At 27.6% G+C, this 14,827-nt stretch overlaps 1 protein-coding gene across 1 annotated transcript in view; it reads right to left on the bottom strand.

The window, feature by feature from the left end:
* Nucleotides 1–3,688, bottom strand: part of LOC116773589 (protein Wnt-7b-like) — a 47,398-nt gene extending 43,710 nt beyond the window's left edge. Inside the window, exon 1 of the mRNA XM_032666072.2 lies at nucleotides 3,589–3,688. The gene's annotated coding sequence lies outside the window, so the exon portion shown is untranslated. The remainder of the gene's footprint in view (nucleotides 1–3,588) is intronic.
* Between the last annotated feature and the right edge of the window lie 11,139 nt (nucleotides 3,689–14,827).

The raw sequence follows: 14,827 nt of genomic DNA, 5'->3' as shown, positions 1-14,827 counted from the left end.
GAACTAAACAATGTGCTTTGAAATATTTCATGGAATATTTTAATAACACTTTTATAACATACCATAATTATTCCAACAAATATATTTATTGATATAAGCTTAAATTTATATAAAAAATCTATCATCATAGAATTTTATTATTATTTCAATTGATGGTATAAAAAAATTATGTTCCTTTTGTAATTCATTTTAATTTCAATACAGGTCCTCGTTGCTAACTTTTGTGATTATAAAACCTCAACATCAGTAAATTCAGTCTGGAGCTGAGATATTATTAAATAAAACCTTGTAGGGAAACTGGATGTATGAACAAGGTCTTGCATTTAATGCTTTCGACTCGGTGATTCAAGAAAAAGTTAAAGTTGAAAGTTGACAGCGATGACAATGGCAAAGATGACATTTTTTATTTTTTTTTGCTCCAGATCTAACTTATGGAGCCATGGATTAAAAATTCACTGAGTTAAGATAAGATAGCTAATGAACATTGTATAAAGAAATAAATAAAATAAAAATAGGAGAATATAAGCGTAGTTCCTAATGCATACTACGTACTACAAAATATAAAAAAAAAAAATATTTTGTGTAAATAAAAATATACTTTCGGTATCACTACTTTAAAGTTTAAATTTAAAATAAAGAAACCAATTGGTGAAGTGGAGTATTTTTTATTTATTAATTTAATGGTTATGTTTGTAGTAAGTGCTAAAAATCTGTTACAGGTATGTTTATAGGCTAGGCTCAGTGTTATTATTTACGACGGACGCTAACGAGATTATAATTTTATTCAATCATTCCGTTAAACGTTTATTGTTACTCGTACAAATTTGAATATTATAATTTGAATTAATTTTTACGACGTAAATTCTTTTGAAAACATGAACATTTCAAAGCAAAATTTTATTTATTGAGGACTTTTAGTAAGTTTCAGATATGAAGAGATTCGTTAATATTTATCATTGAAAAATAAGTTTTTTTTCCTTTCGATTTTTTTTTTGTTTTTTTTTTTATTAAATTTTCTTTGTTCTCTATACACTCAGAGACTACTGTCTGACAAGTCTCAAATTAAACGTGTTACAATAGCAGTTGTAATGCTGAGACAAGTTCTACAATTTTTTTTGTACCGGTATGAATCTTGGGATTGGAAGAAGTAATAATTTACAATTGTATATAAATATAATTAACGATAACTAATTATTATATGATTTTTCCAAAAATTTACCTTATTTGGATTCTTTATTATTATAAGATATGTGTTACTATATCCTGTTTCTAGCCGTAGGTACATAGTCTGAAAACGTAATATTCTAAAAGTCATTGAGAAGAAAAGTAGGGAAACAAAACCTCTATCTTTTGAAGGTACCAATGGTGAGTCAAAAGGTATGTAGAGTTCATCAAGAGAGGCTTTTTCCTTTTTAATTTTACTCAGCAAATTAGACTTAGTGTTTTTAAAAACATGACCATGTTGTCTAGACTTTCTCTAAAGGAATATAGTGTTTTATCTTCAAAGGAGGTTTTAGCAAAAAATATATAAATATGAAGAAAAATTATATTTAAATTCAATTTAATTCAACACAGCATCGATTTATTTTTAAATTGAATTTTCATAGTAATGTATAGACTCGAAATATTGCAGTGTCATTTTTATTAAAAATACGTTGTAACAAAACAATACCTTAGTGAAAGGTTTTTTTTTCTATTAATTATTAGCGTCAGAACGATGAAGGTTACACGGCATATGGAATCCATAATAAAACATAATTATTAACATGTCAACATCCGACTAGTTTGTTCGGTGATCTTATTTGGCCTGATTGTAAAACGATTATGTTTTTTCGGTATATAAAATAATTAATTAATATGATTTATGATATAAAAAATCATGTTTTATTATGAAAATCTGCGTTGTAAATATTTATGGCCAATTAGACGAAAATGGCAGCTCCTGTCTGTAAAAAAACAATAACCCAATAGCAACAAGCCTGTGGGTTTTTATTACCCATGTTCAATAAAGGCGGAATAACATTGAGTCCATAAAAAAAACATGTTAACATTATTTTTAATCAAATTAACGTAACCGTTAAATGTTAAAAATTCCGGTTAGTGTTGTGGTGTTAAAATAATCTGGTGAAAAGGTTAATTGGCGGCCAAAATTAAGTTCGCGTTGACAGATGAGCCTTAATTATGGAGCAAGTTTCAAAATATATCAAGCAATTATTACTGTGCTCGATGATTTTTTATAAGGAAATTTAACCAGCGTCTTCGCTAACGTACAATATTTCTATGGTTTATTTTTTATATACTGTTTTTATATACAAAACCAAGATAATTATGTGAATTGCGATATTTAGAAGATAATGAGAAGTGAAAATAATTTCGTTGTATAGTAGTGAAGTTTTTAATTTTTAGACCTATCTTATATTCTAATCAGGGAAATGTAGAGAGCAGATAAAAGTTACCTTGTTGTGTATTCCATATAAATAATTGGGTAAATTAAATCGTTTCGTATAGTAATCTATTTTCCTTACTTTGTAAACCTAGGGAAATGTGTTTCAAATAATACAGAGATTCCATCCCATAACTTGTAAAAATTGCAATGAATGTAAACTTTTTGTTCATAAATTCACATTTTTATTAAATAAAGAATTTCAGAATATTACATACCTATTTTTATATTCTATATGAAAATGTCAAATAAATAAAGAAAAGTATGAATGAATTCAATCACAACAGTTCATTCAAAGCAAGTAGAGCGTGGCGTTAGCGGCCTCATGAATGGTCGAATGTGTTAAATACTCCTTTAATAAAACTATTTGGTCAAAGACTTTAATTTTTAAATTAAGAACATTAATTAAAAAAATTTTAACCCGCTCAAAACCTTTTTGGTGTTAAAAAAACACTCTTAATTACATGTAGTATAATATTGGTTTTAGTTTATTTTATATTGATATAATTTGGTTTCACTAATTTGTGTTAACTTAATCTCTACAAGTTTTTTTTTTATATGTCATTCAAATTAATTAATGACATGTATCATTATGAATTCTTACTTTTATGACTAATATTTTTAAAGTGTTCTTTTTGAGAATGTGTCATACATTGAAGTAATTAAAGACAGGTTTATCAATGCTTCTTGCTTTGGGTTTTAAGGGTTACGTTCGATATTTTGCAAATCAATTAAATGTTTTGTGTGAAATAATTGTGTTTTAAATTATTTCTATTTTTGAAATACGAAAATCATAATATAATATATCAGAAAGTCATAGTTATTGTTAATTAAAGTTTATTTTTTACAGTTTAAACTTCGACTGCCACAATATTAGTTAATAATGTAAGTAGTTTGATTTAAAATCATAAGACTATTTTAAATTGTTTCGTCTAGATAATACGTTTCTTAAAAACGCGACCGTAATCATGTCTGACTTAAGATGACATTGTTTTTAAACATTGACATTTATTAATTTACAAATAAACAGTATATTTAAAGAAATAATATGATAAAAATTAAAACATGTCACGTATTATGTAGGATATATTAACGATTTTATTATTTATTTCGATATAAATACGATTATATATGTATGTACTCACCGAAAACTAATAATATATAACACGACATATGACACAAGCACCCACAAGCGACACGTCCGAACAACTCAGATACCCAGCATCAACTAGTGTTGTGGGAGCATCTCACGGCTGGCGATCTATTGTAACTGGAGCATTTTGGAAATATCTCTCACAGACACACATATACACATATGTATATATATGTATACACACATATGTGTGGGTGTGTATTAACATATGTGTGTATATAATAAAGATAATGTATAAAATAAAATTGTATCTGTTGATTAGTGAAGAGAAAATATTTCAATAGATTTTTTTTGTTTCTGTTTAAGATTATTCCGTTTTATTATAAAGTTATTAAGGAATGTAGAAAGGCAAAAGATTGTTTATATGAAATTTCTGTATGAATTCTGTATATATAAAAAAAAATTGTTATCACTGAAACAAATTTGTATAATAACATTATATAATGGATGTGAAATTATATAACAAAATGTAATATAATATAATATTCAGTAATTTTCTTATTTAATCAACCATATATATTTTTTAAAAAAATTTCAGGTTATCATTAAACTAAGATAATAATTTTTTGTTTTTTCATAAACAATCGTATTCTAAAGCATACGATGTTTTTTATTTAATTGATGACAATTTATTGGAATTGAAATTAAATAAATTACATGGAAGTAAAAAATATATATTCCGACGAAAACGTCTCATCATTCCATGGACTCACCGCGCGGGTGCCGGGTCCATCGCGTTGCAGGGAGAGGAGCTTCAACAGTGCCTGGGACTTGCTACCCAGGTGTAGGTTTAAGGGGCCCCTATCTAACGCGCGTCAAACGCTCGCCTCCACTGTCCTAACCTCTCTCTACCTAACCACCTATTATTTATAAATATATATGTACTTTTAATATTTCAAGAATGAAATTCTTATATATATTTTTCATCTGACTTCATACTAATCGCGATCAGATGTTAGTACGATAAGGATAATGAACATTAGATATAATATTCTGCCTTTTATTCATAGAAGTCACTTATAAGAATAATAATTTTAATATAATTAATAGATATATATTTCAAAGATTGTGTTAACATAGTTTATATCAAGAAATTTTTTTTTAACAACTCTCATATTATTATCTTCTCTATCTTCTCATATTATAGCTATTTCTCCTTCTCATCTTCATTCCAAGATGTTATATTAAATACGGTATTAATGTTATTATAATATAAAACATTCAGCGATGATTCACAGTTCACACAGATTAGCTCAGACTTGTTTCTCCAGACGGTATAATTTATTCATTATTATTATTACCTTTCTTCGACCATTTTATTCATCTTAGACGAATAAATGCATTATATATATATATAAATATATGTACATATAAACTATTATTGCTTTATAATAATACCATTTTATATGATATATATTTATCTAATAGTTTTCTAGAGTGAATGGTTTTTTTTTTATAATCACATCATAAAAATCAAATAAATATTTTTTTATAGGATATTACATATTTTATCCAAAAAATTATAACCAAAATTATTTAAAAAAAATCTTTTATATAAAAATTTTAATGCAATGAATATAATATGCATCATGTTAAATTATGTATTTTTCTTTGTAAACAAGAACGTTTATGATTAGGCTTATAAGTAATGAGCGCTCGTTGATGTCTTTTCTATGGCGATGTTGCGAACAAACTAAGAACCTGTATCGGTTGTAAATTAAATGTGTATTTGCATGTTTATTGTATATTGTAATTAATCTCGTTTAATATCTGTATCTCAGTTAAATGGAACGGGTTTAATTTTGAACCAATGGAATTGATGTTAACTTTGTTGTTTTTGTAATATAAAACAATCATACGAATCGTATTAATTCTTAAATTTTTTTTATCGTTAATATTATAATTCATATAATATTGTTTCATTTAAATTATAATTGCATTAATTTCATTAAAAAAAATAAATTTAAAAGAAAAAAACGATTCCAATTTGGAAAGCTCTGCTATTACAACACAATTTTTTCTTTAAGTCTCAATTGATTTTTTTGTTGGATATATATATATATATATATATATATATGTGTGTGTGTGTGTGTGTGTGTGTGTTAATTTAATTGTTTACAAAAAGCTTTTACATATATCTATTCTGCCCTAATATAATCCAGCGGAACTGATTCAACTGGAAGCTGTATCCTACTTCAGCTCACTGTACGATAACAATATTATTCAAATATTAAGACAGTATTCAAATTATTCAATTAACATATAAGTTCGCTGTTCATTTTATTAGTCTAAGTAACTGTTAGATACCGTTTCAACCGCAGACCGCAGATTTCCCTAATTTAGGTACGGTTGGAAAAAAAAGTTTAAGTTTTAACTTTTTAAATTATATATTGCAATCGGATTTCTTTTTTCGTTCTTAATGTCGCTGACTTTACTTTTAATAATAACGTGTGAAATGATCTATACGAAATAATAATTAAATGATATTTTTTGGTTATTCAATTCTGTTTTATTTATTTTTCTCGTTTTTTCACACATTTAACTATAGTTTAAAAATGGGAAGAAAATAGCCAGCACAATATATATATATATATATATATATATATCTGTTTTGCTGTGGTTACTAGATCGTCTCTAAACTGTGACGTGTAACGTAACACCGAGTGCTCGGAGTCGAATTCTATAACCGAATGTGTTATTTGAACAAACACACAGCCAAAAACTATACGTATATATAATATACATATAATGTCTAATAATGTAGACATCAAGCATTCGAAAATAAAATAAAAATATATGAAATTTTGCACTTCGGAGCCAACAAATACCCCGTTTAAATATATATATATATATATATATTCAACACAGCCATAAAAAATTACGTGATAAACAAACAAAACTTTTTTGATGATTTAGTATCGATAATTCATTTAATTATAAATAAGAGATATTTTATTTTAAATAAAAAAAAACATTTTAATAACACATAATGAAACCTCATCTTCCGCAAACTGAGATTATTATCTGAACAATTTAAAAGCAATAAATGTAACACGCAACTCATAATGACATATATTAATATGTGAAGTTTGATATAAATTATAAAAGTACGCGTGACAGACGGATATACATTGACGAGGTAATAGCTCGGTAATGAGGTAACGCCGCGGGCTGAGCCTCTACTTTTTTTTGTATCGTAATACTTTTTTGTAATGCCTCGCTTCGAGTTCACAGGTTATTGAGTAATCATTTGAGAGAGGGTTATATTATATTTATTAAGTTATAATATGGGATAAAGATTACTATGCTACAGGCTAAGATTAGATTTGAAGCTTTTTGACTTTATTTATAGAACTTAAAATATCTTTTCATGTTCCAGATGTTTTAAGTTATTACTTTAAAAACTTAAGTTGAAATAGGCATTATTTTTAAATAACAAAAAAAAGGATTCCATTTGAACATCAATATATACAACCTTGGGGGTTATTGTCTATAAAGTAACAAATTAAGTAGTTTTTTTCCATCAACAAAAACTAGCCACAACCTCCCATGCTGCAATTTGAATTCCTCCATGCACATCAAAGTCAAAACGTACTAATTTCATGGAAACAGAAGATCGACAATTGCGATTAATTCAGAAAAATCCTAAAAGTATTTTTGTTACCAATTAATTTGTGGACAAATGGTTTCTTGAAACAATCGGTCCATTAAATAGGGGATCGTGGATGGGCGTTTTTTGACAATTTCCTACTTTTGAAACTGGTTCCGTATATAATTTAATATACTAAATATTCTTTATATTTTTTGTGCATTTAATTATATTGTTACACTTAATTTGTAGGTTAAATCTTCAACAACTCCCTAAAAATTTAAGCAAACAGTTTTAGGTAATCTAAGTTTTTTGTCCATTTGTCAATAAATATTTTTTAAAGAAAGCTTAAGTATTAACATATATGTGTATATTCATACAATAATAATAATTAAATAAATGTATCAAGACTTAGATTGCGTTTGAATTTGATCTGTCAGATGTCATTGCTCTTTGTGAGAGGCGATATTGTTACTCCGTAGTTATAATGTTCAGTTGAATTACGCGACCATCAGATGATATCAGGAAAATGGGATTGATTTATATATTTTCTGTTGCAACTTCAGTTCTCATTTAAATACAGTAAAAACTTTTTTGTTGATTTTATCACCCAAAAGTACTTACATGAGTCGATACGAGTATATATTTTTTTGTCTAATTAATGTTAAAAATGTAAATTTTTTTGCCTAACTATGTCTCTGAAGATTAAATTAGTTGTTATCTTATCGACTTCGTTGGTATTTGAAGACATTTCGTTCGCTTCCTTATTGAAATAAAATAAACCTTTATTATTTCTTATATTGCCTTTTTTTATAAATTTCTTGTGAAAACTGGCCAAAATAAAAAAAAAAATATATATATATTCAATACATAAAGTTTAATTTTTTTTTAATTTTTTTTAGTTTTATGGAATTATAATTTTGAGAAGCAGTCACTTGTGTTTCATAAATAATAATAAGTTTTAAGTATTTTATTTAATGAAAAAAAAAATACGTAGATATTTCATACCATACTAAATGAATTAAATCAAAATTTATCAGTGATTAAACAAAACTACACCAATTAATTTAATTGAATAATTAATTAAATAACGACGCCATTAATATATAATTCAATAATCAGAGATAATATTATCATATATTCAGATTCAAGGTTTGCATCGCGATGTTCCACTTCGTGAATTATTGGACGTTTTTAAATATTCACAAGGAACTCCGAATCCTGGTCGGGTGAGTTCACAGTAGCAATCCGTCAAAGGTTTTATTACTTTCGGCACACCTGACGACGTGTTTATTGTTTTCGACGCGACGCTTATCATATTTTTTTTATATGTAAGTGGATAAGGGTGAGGTCTGAGTGCATGGGAGGTGTGTATCTGTATGTGCGTTCCTGTATAGCTCAAAAACTAAATCTTAAATTGCCGTTTTTGTTTGTATTATAATATATCCTTAATTATTTTTGATTAGTTGTTTCTCTTTTTACGAAAAGTAGACGAAATATGTAAGTGTATTCTGATGATATTATATAGTTATTACTAATATTTTTCATTTTTATATACGTTACCATTCATGTGTAAGTGTTATTTTTTGAATTAGATCTCCTAAAAAAGAAGATGACTTAGTTTAGTGACTTAAACAAATGTATTTCCTTCTTACTACATTTTCTATTTTATTCCGAGGCTTAAAATTAACAAAAGAAGATGTAGTGTATAAAACATTACATTTGAAATACATCAATTATGTTTTGTACGTATATACATATACACTTATTATTTATTAAAAAAATCTTTATGATTTGTTGTCTTACTACCCGCTTCTGCTTATCGCTTCGTCTATCACTATACACACACAATGATGTACTCTATTGTGCAACCTAATGGATGAACATCGCCGTTAATTTGCTAAAATATTTCACAGATAAAATAAATTGATAACATTTCAACTAACTAATGTTACATTTAGCACTTTTTTTTAAACCGGTCTTCATTTGTACTTGTCAAAACATTCGGATTCCTACTCTAGGAGAGTAAATCTTTTTAATCTATTAAAAAAAACACTATCAAAAATAGATTGATATTAACAACAGACACAAGTCATAAAAGTAATATGATTTCTAGAAGCAATAAAAAAAAAATAATTAAGATTTCATACATATATGAACTAATTACTCATAAGATAATATTTTTTGAGTGTAATATTAATTTAAAATATAAAATTCTAGTAATACTTTTAAATGTACTAAATTAAAGGTACAATAATCTCTCGTACATGTGCCTTCGAATAACTTATATGATTTAAGTTTATGGTTATATGGAAATGTTACAAAACCTTTATTACTTAAGTCAGTCAGTTGTGTATTAAGTTAAAAGTGATTAATTGCGAAATTCAACACGTAATCTTTCTTTTTCAAGCCACTATAAAAAAATCGAATCTAATTTATTTTTACATAGTGAAATCATTATACCGAGCAACAAAAACTTTGGATTGGTCGCATCTAACAATGTATCAGATGTGATGTTCAGATTCATAAGAAGTTTGACACCGAGCTTTGATTTACGTGTACGGGGTGTAAAAAAATTACGTAAGAAAAATAGGAATTAATATCTCACATGCTTATCATGGGGAGTTAGAGAGGTTACTTTATTTATATTTATTAAATAACTACCCATAAATTTATCAAACATTTAATTAGAAGACTTAAATATGCAAAGATTTATTTATGTAACCAAATTAAGACCTTTTTCTGTATTTTAATATATTTTTATTTGATTTCTCCTCCAACGTTATACGTAATAAGATCTTTAAAAATATTTGAGTAAGCTATATTTATACGTAGCTTTTTTTGTTTTGTTGTCCGTACACAAATAAGCATGTCCAAAGATGTAACAGATAATAAACAAGTGTATAGGCTTTATTGAATCTGTAAATCTTGCGTAAGATTGATTTTATGTATATATATTTAATAAATATCATCCGTAAACTCTGGTTGTTAAGGCATATTTTTGTTTGTATGTTAACTGAAGCGGCATGAATGTTTAATTATAGTTTTACTTGTATATAATACAACCTTTACAATGAGTTCGTATTGTGAAACTAAACCAGGACAGTTTTAATTGTTTTTATATAGATATGCAGACACTACCACGTGAGAAGATTTACGGATGAAAATCTATATATTACGTTTAGTTTTACGAGGATAACTCGTGGTTAAAGTACAATTCTGTTTACTTCAGCTTCTAAATACATTAAATCATTCATTTACCCTCTATGCAACGAGAGTGGTGTTCGTCTGTCTGTCTATTGCATCGTAACTCTCAAACACGTCACAAATTTCGACTCGGCTTATTCATTTGAAAGCTAGTTTCCTTACTGTTGTTTTTAACTAAGCTTTGTTAATACAAATCCAGCAGTGTGAGTGTATCAGCTCTGTGCCAAAACAATGGAAGTGATATCCAGCGTATGATCACACAAATAAGCGCTTCAAGCGCACTAGCAACAGGTGGCTAGTAAAGACAGCGGGTTCGTTCAGAATAAATATTTCTTTTGATTGAATTTAATTTTTTATTACAAAAATTCAAGTACGATTACAGATTTCAGTTTCATTTTTATAATACGGTATGTATTTATCAAAATGGGTTTCAGTTTTGTTGATTACCGAGGTGATGAAGATATCGAAGCCAAATATCTATCCAGTGATCATCCTTATGAGGCTTGATAAGAGAAAATATTCACCGGGTGCTAGGTCTGGAGACTGCGGCGGCTTCGTTTGTAGTAGCTTGTCAAATAATAGGAATTCATAAAGTTGTTACCAAAAAAATGTGAAGTATATTTAAAAGGAATTAATATTTTATCTTTAAATAAAATATAGCCAATGAGAGTCGTTAAATAAACATATTACTTAAATAACCAAATTAGTCCAAATGTTATTAATATCGAATATAAAGTTATACTCTAAGTATTTATATAAAAGCTTTATAGAATGCTGTAAGTATATTTTATGATAAAACTGTAATTTTAATCCTTAAATGTTGCTAATAAAATAAATACAAATCAGCTGGGACATAAATTTATTAGATCTTTATTCATTACTATTATTATAATATTAGGGACTGGATAAAATAATATTACAATAAGGTATTTATTCTTGTAATTTTAGATCATATTTATTTTCATTTAAATTTTTAATAATATTATATAATTATTATAATTTTATTTATTTTTATAATCGTGCAAGCATTACCATAACTCCATTTGGAATATTATATCCATAAAACATTAAATAAGATTTATATAGAACACACATGATCAACTTATTGACACGATTCGTATTAGGGCACGATAGCTCAATTGGAAAAGTTTTTGGGGCGCTATATCACGGAATATGCAGGTTCAAATCCATCTCCTCTCTTCGAATTTTATCGGATATTTTAATTGACATATAAATATATATATATTTCCCTACTTTTCACACCTTTATTGTTCCATTACCAACGCAGTACATCACTATAACTTTTTGAAACGTCAATATTTATCCGCCTTCCCCTTGTTTACTTCTTGTATATTCTATATCTACTCTTCTATATTATTTTACGCTGTCAGTTTGTCTCAATACTGTTTATTGGTTTATATTTTAAATAGTTCATTAAACTTTATCTATGAAAGACGTTTTTTTTGAAAGTGATACATGTAGATTAATTTTTAAGCGCTGTATTAATATATTGTATTTAGTTAAAAATTGAGGACAGATAATATATAAACGTAAGAAAGTTTATAAACTTGCAAACATCTTCAGAAGTTATTTCATATTAAGCTTACGTAAGAATAAATAATATTTTCGATAACATACTGCTTACTATAAGTTTGCATCGTCACACTACAGACGAAGCTTTTCTAGTTACTCGTTCATAAATGTCCTCAGGTTATATTATAACGCGCGTAGGATATGGGTCTCATAAACCTACACCTCGGTCGCAAGTCCCAGGCACTGTTGAAGCTGCTCTCCCTGCAACGATGGACCCGGCACCCGCACGGTGAATCCATTGGATGCTGAGAGGTTTCGTCTCTTAACGTATGTTATTGAATAGATAACTGGAAAAACTTTGTTGGTAATGTGACGAGTTAAAGGGGTCGAAATTATATTGGAGGCTATAAAGACATCCCCGTTTATAATGGTAAAAATTTTATTGCATATGATCTCTTGTTTTAACCCGAAACTTTGCTCGTATTGTGTTTTAATATCAACTTCATATTTTGCAAGTGCTCATTCAATTCTATAAAACAATAAATTACTTAGTAATCTAAACAAATTTATTATTGCCATATTAAATTTAAAAGCATAGTATAATTTAAATCGACCATTATTATCTCTATCATAATTTGGCAAATAATTTATAAATCGAGATAATTTTCGTAATATTTTTTTTTGCCATAATAAATATATATAAACATGAAACAAGAAAATTAATTCACTAGCACTTTTAATCAACATATTTAAGTATGTATTATATGAATAATCTTTATTAATGGCTGTCATAAAGTTTTGCAACCGCGTCATGGTTGCGATTTAGCAGTTCTTGTAAGCATTAGAAGCTATTAGCGTCGGTGCTGTGACAAGCTATAAGCTATTTGAATAATATAACGATCGATTTTATAAGGAAGCCAGTATAAATATTCTAAGTCAAATCAAACCGTGCAACAGTGTTGGGCCATGACGGACAATATTGCTGCGTTGTTGGACGAAAACAAAAATTAATTTATAGATGTGAATTTTCATCCGATTGTTACTTATGACAGTTTTCATTTAAAGAAAAATATGTGTATGAAATAAATATATATAATTTAAATTAGTAAGATATATTTTAAGTGATGTAATTATGATTCTTAAATATCCTGATGACTAATTTCCTAATACACAATTCTTCACCGCTACACAAACAACCGCCCTGGAATCCCACACGAATAAACCTCAGATTTATTTATTACTTTTAGAACTGTCTTTATTTTTATGTTCTACGATATTTATAATACAATAAAACATAACTCTTTAAATAACAATTATAATTCCAACATCGTAAAACAGCCCTAGTGCTCTTATAACTGAGATCGTTAAAAAAAAAACTCAATCCGAGTCATTATAATTTCAAAACTCTTTTATACCAGTTAATTATGATATCGTACATCACCCGAAAAGATTGTATTAAATCGTTTAAAAAAACACCGATAACTCAAACAAATGGATTGTGCTCGCATTATTCATAAGAGGAAGTATTATGTGTCGCTGAGATTAGTTACGATTTTGGTGATATGTCTCCACGGACGAACGGCTTTGACGAAACGTCAAAATTGACGTTCAAGTTTTTTAATATATGGTAGAGGTATTACCTTAAAAATTTATGATTGACTCAACGGAACTTGACATTCGCGAAATGTGTGAGGAAATATTTCAAAGACTGGAATAGAATAGACCCAATTTAATTATTTTTTATAATAAATTATGCCAAAAAATATTAACAGTTGAATATATAGTATTTATGTTCTATAACTAGATTAGTTAAAGAATATAAAAAAGGTTTACAGTTTTTTTGTTAAGAAAAATGTTTTGGAAGGATCTAAGAACAACTTTAAAATGGGATCGTATCATATAAAATTTAATTAGTCGTATTTAAAGTCATTGAACCGACATCTATTTAAAACCGTTTTATCAAATGCCAGATCTTATTGTATTAAAAGGCAACACTCCACTTCATTAATTTTTTTATAGTTTTATGAAAAATATTATCGTGTAATGGAAACATACCCGCAGTGACAATGGACCATACAAATATATACCGAAGCTCATGGGTGATCCTTTTATGGTTTTTGTTAATACCTCTTACTTCATTATACTCGGAACCGCCCCCAACTTGGTCTCTTTATAAAATAGCTCCTTCGATATCCTGGCTTTTAGCTGCCCTGAGTTAAAAAGCTTGGATTTCTTATGTATCAAAAAATTGCACAAATAACAATACGCTAACAATATAAATTTCTTTGTAACATTGAGGAGAAGGTATCCAATTGTTACCAATTGATTCATATTTTTCTCTTCCATTTTAACGTTACGACGCGACGTAATTCATATTTTTTGGTCTCAAGTTGTTGAAGGTGAGTGACATTAAATTTTGCTGGAACATTTATTGCTTACGATCCCGTCTCGACTACCAATGAATTTGAATTCCGAGTTCATTATGAATATTGTACGTTCATTGATTCACAGCCTTCGTTAGCGGTGATTTTATTAGCAATCTAATAAAATAAAATTCTTGTATATTAGCTCCCATATAGACAAACGTCACTGTGCAAGTGTGGTGATTGTATAAAAGGCAGGATTTTTGTCAATCACTAATACAATTCAGATGTTTTTTTTCCTGTAGTGTATTCTATGGTGTAGCGGAACGTCGTAAACATGTCATCGGTTCGATTATAGAGTTCCGATGATGGTGACCATAAATTGTTGTTTAGAATGGATTTTTTTTTTTATTAATATGTTAAGATTGAAATGACTAATACCATAGTTAAGTAACCATTTGAATTATTTAATAGTAATTATTCTTTTAGCCCATACATGATTTCGGACTTGAGCAAACGTGGTGATTAATGCTCTAACC

This window comes from Danaus plexippus (genome assembly GCF_018135715.1).
Source record: "Danaus plexippus chromosome 22 unlocalized genomic scaffold, MEX_DaPlex mxdp_33, whole genome shotgun sequence".
Taxonomy (NCBI): domain Eukaryota; kingdom Metazoa; phylum Arthropoda; class Insecta; order Lepidoptera; family Nymphalidae; genus Danaus; species Danaus plexippus.
The sequence above is the reverse complement of the archived record's forward strand: the minus strand, read 5'-3'. Positions and strand labels throughout refer to the sequence as shown.